The sequence below is a fragment of the Orycteropus afer genome, unplaced genomic scaffold (assembly GCF_000298275.1).
Source record: "Orycteropus afer afer isolate SDZICR_OR568_19922 unplaced genomic scaffold, OryAfe1.0 scaffold00930, whole genome shotgun sequence".
Taxonomy (NCBI): Eukaryota; Metazoa; Chordata; class Mammalia; order Tubulidentata; family Orycteropodidae; genus Orycteropus; species Orycteropus afer.
The window spans coordinates 206,776-213,687 of NW_006922517.1; positions in this window are offsets into that span (position 1 = coordinate 206,776).

A 6,912-nucleotide genomic window follows, 5' to 3' on the forward strand; every position below is an offset into this window, starting at 1 on the left:
TGACAAGCACTCACTCCTGGTAGGAGACTTCAGGGAAGATGACACTGCATTGTAAAAGGGCAGAGAGAGTACTACTAGCTTAATTTGTTATGCACTGACAGAGCATTTGTGAAGTTATCTTAGCTTTTCAAAGTATTGTGGAAGGATTTTATGTTGAACTCATGTTCTTGTATTAGAAGTTGTATTTGGGTTACATTTGTCTAATGACAAAAATATCTTTTTCAGGTCATCAGCTGTGAACCTAGCTTTATTTGAAGTGAATTTCCAGTATTTTTGTTGTTGTTGTTTTCACTAGCAACAGATAGGTAGAGAAGTAAAGTTTATAACAAGTATACAATTAAAGATTGCTGAATTGCTGCTAAAATGATAGTTTTTTTTAATTTGACACACACACACAGAGAGAGAGAGAGAGAGAGAGAGAGAGAGAGAGAGGGAAGTCCAAAGAGAATAATTAAACATTTGAAGATTTGAGAACATGACCTTAAGGTTCTTGAGCCCTATCCCTGTGAGACTGGGGAGCAATGACTTTGAAAGCACTGTTTAAAGCATCTAGGTTTTAGAAGGAAAACAGTAAAAACTGTTTGAAAATAGACGTGCCTTATTTATTGCAGGCTTTCTTTTCTCCTGCATCTTTGTTCTTGCAATTACTTTTTTAGATGCTCTAGTTATGTTTTCTTTGACTTCATTCCAGTGAGCTAGGTTTGGTTGGTTCTTCATCTTTAAAAATGACTTGACAACTTTCCAATATTTTCTTCCTTTTTTTATCTTGTAGCTCAAAGGTATTTAAGGGTTATAGGGTTCCCTGCCTCCCATCTTCCTCTTGTAAAACACATAAAATTCTTTCTTCAACCTTTCTAGTTCACTACTGGTTTTTTATTTATCCCTGCAGAGTTCAGCTATAAAAAGTTTTTCTTAGTGTAGTCTCTCTACTAGCCTCAGTCAAGAAATGTAAAAAAATTTGAGCCTCTTCTGCAATTGATTTTTTCAAGGATTAACACTACCATCTTTAACATATATGAGCAATACAATATTACTTGGATTCTTTAACTTTGCCTTTTTTTTTAGATAGAATCAAGCCCTTACTTAGTATATATAATTTAATATATTTTAATTATCTTTTAATGTTTCAGATAACCTCTCAAAGGGACTTTAAAATGATGTTATTGCACAAAGCTGTTTTTACCAAAAAATACAATTTATCTAGGTATGATACCTTTTAGCCAAATCTATACTTTTCTTTAGTTTAAAACATTTGCACTTGCTAGTTAGTGTGTTTGAGAAATTTAGAGGCTTGTTCCCTCTGCCATATTGAATTTAGAAATCCCCCTGGAAGTTAATACACTGGTCGAAGGTCAGGTATTTGTATCACTATTTAATTTTTCATGTTAATTGCAGGGTAGAACTTCATATACAGAATATGTAAGTGGAGAAAATGTAAGGAAATTCCTAACATTTTGTTATATCACCATATGTAAAGCTGTTAGCACAATGCCTGACACATAGACTTTGTACTCAGTAAATGTCATTTTTTCCCTTTGATGTCAGTAATAAATGTGAAAAATCATTTTTATAGAGCAGTATCTAAAATCAGGTGGGGGTTGGGGCATAGGTTTCTACCTCTCCTACCCCCTTTCTCTCTTACACACATAAAAAAGTTTACAACATTATTACATACTGTTTTTTCACATTTGGAAAAGTTCCATTTTTTTTTTCACCTATCTTACAGAGTGAACTGAATCTTTTGATGAAGGTATTACTAGTCTAGAAAGACAAACCCATTTCAGTGAAATATGAGTGAGTTTGTATGTCTAGGCTCTTTTTCAGATCAATGCCTGTGCGGTCTTCCATATTTCCAATATGAGTTTTAATATATTTGTTTCTTATTTTAATTCCAGACACCCATGATACTACAACTTGTTTTCTTCTAGAAGAAATAGATATGAAAAATATATACTAGACTTTTCTCACTCCATAGCCAAGTTGAAAAAAGAAACATCTCTCCCTCTTTTTAGGCAGTTGAGCATAGCCAGTTACTGTTTTTGTTATCATTATTATTATGTATGTTCGAGTCTTCTTCTTGCCCCCATGTGCATGTCATACGACAGTGAAAGTATCAGACTATAGTCTGAGAATAATCAAGAATATAAATTTCAGGCCTTACTACAAGAACAGGAAACATGCTGTTCAGAAAGAAAGCATTTTTTAAAAAATCTTTAGCCACTTTTGAATTCTCTGCTACAAGTCTCTTTTGCAATCCTAAACTCCTATTAGCTTTACAGAGAAGCTGTATTCACTGGACAGAGAAGTATATATGTAGGGAATCCAAAACATTGCTTTCAGTTAGTAACAAGCTTACTGGTAACTAGTGACAACAAGTTTTTGTAAATGTGTGTGTATTCATACACACACACACACACACACACACCACCACCACCATACAGAAGGCAAAAGGATTTATATTTGAATTTGATATCTGAATATTTGAAGTTCTTTATTTTACTTTTCTGTATTCACTCAGCAACTCTGCCTCAGTCTGAAGATAACAAGGACACTTTGATAACCAGAGCTGGCTCAGACTCAACTATGGGGTACCATTTATCTTAGATATCCAAAGATGCCTTTTGAATTTCAAAGATTAAAACACAACTAAAATATTTAGTGTTGTAGAATAGTCTAAAGAAGTATTGTCAGCTGTGAAAATAGACATATTAACTTTCCTAGCTTAATATCAACCTTTTTCAAATGTTAAATTTGCTGCCTTGTGAACAAATTATTTTATATTGATCTTTGTTTGGCTTTTTAAAAATTATTCTTTCTTCAGATGTAAAGAATGGTTAAAACAACACTGTAGACAAGACATTCCCAAGAATTTAAGTGTGCATATCTTTTTTGTACAGTTTAAAATCAAGAATGTATGTTAGAGAAAATTTTTCCATTACTTCTGGATCTTGCTTTACATTGATTTTTCTTAATATTTATTCTACTCTATTTTGTTATTTTTCTGGGGTGAAGCATCTGGTGAGTAGTTATTTTAATAAGAATAAACATTCCTGGAATCATTCCCTTTGCTTTTTTGTTTGTTTGTTTATTTGTTTGTTTTATTTCTTTTCTATATTTAAAAGGTATTATTTTACTGAATACAAAAAGATAGATAATGCCAAATTATTACTTCCTTTTACACTAACTTTCTGTAGTCCCTCAATCTAGTAGCCAGGTAAAGCACAAAGCATGAATGATTGTTCTTCAATTAAAAGAGCTTCTTTAATGGCATTGATAATAAATGCCTTTTGTAGCCAAAACCAGGAGTCTCAACCTTATGTTTTTAGTTAAAGAAATGTTTAAATAAACATTGTTAGATATTGATTGTTTGGTACCCAAAATAGCAGTGGATGATATTGTACAATATTTATCTACTATAATTAAGATGTTTGGTATGTTTTTCCATAAGCATGTAATTGATCATATTTCTGCCAAGGATGTGCCTTTAACTTTATAATTATAATGTTGTAAAAACAAATGGTCAGTATCTCTTTTGTTAAATCCTCCACCTCCTCTACCAATATTTCCCAATTAACTTGCTTGTTTTGTTGTTGTTATTGTTCCCAACAATTAATCTGACACAGGGTTGGGTTGGAGGTAGCACCACACATTCCATAAGGGTGGGAAGAACAAAATCTATTTTTCTTCATATTCCACTCCACCTGCCAGTTAGTGGTGTTTCCTAATACATTCCTTTGTGGTTTTGAATATATTCTTGATAGTGTCTAAATAACCAAAATGAGCTAAGCAGAGAAAAGAACTTTTCTTGCCTTTGGGGAGCTCTATATGGTGTGTTTGAGGATCCCACTAACAATATACTGTCATGCCAAATATTTCTTTGAATTAAGGAAAGGATTTTAAGTTTATTTAATGGAGAAAACTAATTTTAATTTCCCTCCAAATTCTTGGGATTACTCAAGGTGATAAGATAGGATTGGAAATGAGAGCATGAGATTAAAATCTCTTAAGTCATCCACTCAGCTGGCCATTCTCCTTTGTCTATTGGTGTTCTGACTAGCCTCAGAGAAGGACATGCATTGATTAGCAACAAGCCAGGTGAGTTTTCAAAACCTTCCAAAGCAAAACAACAATAATTACTATTCCTATTGGGGAATGCTTGCTAAGTTATTGCATGAAAAAATCCAAACCAGTTGCCATCAAGTGAATTCTGACTCATGGTGACCCCATGTACGATGGAATGAAAAGCACCCCAGTCCTGGGCCATCCCCATGATTGGTTGCAGGTCGGATTGTTGTGGTCCATAACATTTTAAATGGCTCATTTCTGAAAGTAGATCATCAGGTCTTTCCTCTTAGTCCATCTTATTCTGGAAGCTCCACTGAAACCTATTTAGTATCATAGAAACACACAAGCCTCCACTGACGGGAGAATGGTAGCTGTGTGTGAGACACATTGGCCAAAAATCAAACCAGGGTCTCCCACATAGAAGGTGAGAGTTCTACCAATGGCCCGCCGCTGTCCCCTGAATCTTACCTTAATTCATCCTAAAGTATCAGTGGTCTTTAAATCTTCTCAGAGGTGTTTGCAATGATTTAAAAAAAGAGTACTTCATAATCCAAATGACTTTAGAACTATTGAAATGAAAAGCATTGGACCAGTGGAAGAGGCTATTTTTTGGCAAGAAGATTTGGCAGCAAGCTTCCCTAAGCTGTTCTTGTTTTACCCAGCTTTTTTTTTTTTTTTTAAATCTTTCACTTTTGTACCCATAGTTTGTTTAAAAGCACCACATTTCTATAGTGGGGAAGAGTACTGGTTTTGAAACCCAACAAACCTATTTGCAAAATCTCGGTTCTGCTACTTAGCAGCTGGGTCACGGTATTAGTTTTCTATAGCTGCTGTAATAAATTGAAAATTTTAACATCTTAAAACAATACATCTTATAGTTCTATAGGTCAGAAGTCTGAAATGGGTCGCACAGAGCTAAAATCAAGGTGTCAGCAGGGCTGTATTCCTTCTGGCTCTAGGGGAAAATTCATTCCCTTACCCTTTCTAGCTTACAGAGACCACCTGCATTCCTTGGGGTGTGGTACCTTCCTCACATACTCCAACCTCTTGCTTCAATCATCACATGTTCTACAACTAACTCTCCTGCTTCCCTCTTATAAAGACCTTTGTGGTTACAATAGGCCCACTCAGATAACCCATAGAGTCCCTGGGTGGCACAGTTAAGCACTTGACTACTAGCCAAAAGATTGATGGCTTTGTGAGGATAAAGATTTTTGCTTTATTAGGTCTGACTTCATATTGTTAGAATAAAACTCTATTTTTTTGGTAAGATGCCATTTCTTTAAAGCCTGGCTTCAAACTTGTGTTATAATTAACTTGTTCTCTCTCTTAGTTGTTCTTTCAGTTATCAGTTCCTGCTATATCCTGTGATCTAGAACAGAGCTGTCTATGTCAAAGGCTTGACAAACACCCAGTTGGAGCCTCTTAAGGATTACCTGACTGCCAGAGACTCACAGGAAACATTCCTTTCTTAATTACCCATTGCTCTATCTAACTTTTGGAAAATTGTTAAGCAATCCTGCATACGTGCTTTGTCTCTTTTTCTTTAGTATAAGAACCCCTGATTGTAAGTGCTGAGCAGAGTGTGCGTTTTTGGAGTCACTGAGACCCCGTCTGTCTCTTGTTGGTACACCTCTTAATTAAACTCTCTTCTTTGTGAACTGTGGTGTGGACTATTGGGTACAGCGCTCCAGGGCCGGACCCCAGCACTTTTCAGGTTACGGTTTGAGCCCATTTGGAGATGCCTCAGAAGAAAGGACTGGTGATCTGCTTCCAAAAGGTCAGAGCCTTAAAAAAGGAGCAGTTCTACTCTACACACATGGGGTCACCATGAGTCAGAATAGATTTAACAGCAACTAACAACAATAACAGCTCAGATAATCCAGGATAATCTTTGTATCTCAATTTAATCACGTCTGCAAAGTCTCTTTTGCCATGTAAAGATAACAGATTCACAGGTTCCAGTAATTAGAACATAGACATATTAGAAGGCAGTTATTCTGCTTACCACAGTTGTTGTTGTTGTTGTTATATGCTGTCAAGTCAGACCTGACACATAGAGACCCCTCCTTGGGTTTCTGAGGCGATGCCACTATGGAAGTAGATTGCCTAACTTTCCTTCTGAGGAGTGACTGGTGAATTTGAACTGAAACCTAGTAAAGTCAAAATTATTTTCCCCACCCTAGTTAAGGCAGATAATTAGAGCAGATAGGACCCCAGATGGGAGTAGATAATTAAACTTAATTACCCTCCACTATTTCCCCACCCCGGACCCCAGTTGGAGATAGATGCGTAAACACATAGGACTCTGGTTGGAGACAGATGAGTAAATGCGATAAGCTCAGTTCCTTAAGAACTGAATGGAAAAACATTATTTCCTACTATTTCCTTAGGCACAGGTAATAAACACGTTAATGTTTCTTAGAAAACAACTTGAAAAGTAACTCTGGCCCGTGGGCATGCGCAGTAGGGCAGAAAGGAACAAAGTTACTGGGAATTAATATTTCAGCCAATGTCAACCATTTCACGCCCAAAGTCCTGAGATTTTTATGACTATGCATAATCCTCTCTTCTGAAACCTACAAAACTGTAATTCGATGGAGTTTCGAGGAGTCAGATCTGGGTACGGGGGTACCCCTACTCCTTGCATTGCCGCTTTGCAATAAATAATTTTCTCTCCTCTTAATCACTTGGTGTGTAAACTGTTTTGGCTTAACTGCGCACTGGGTAGGGAACCGCATTTGGTCCTATTTCATGAACCACCAGCCTTCTGGTTAGCAGTCAAATGCCTTAGGCACTACGCTACCAAAGCTCCCTCTTACCACAGTAGCTACTGGAAAATCACTT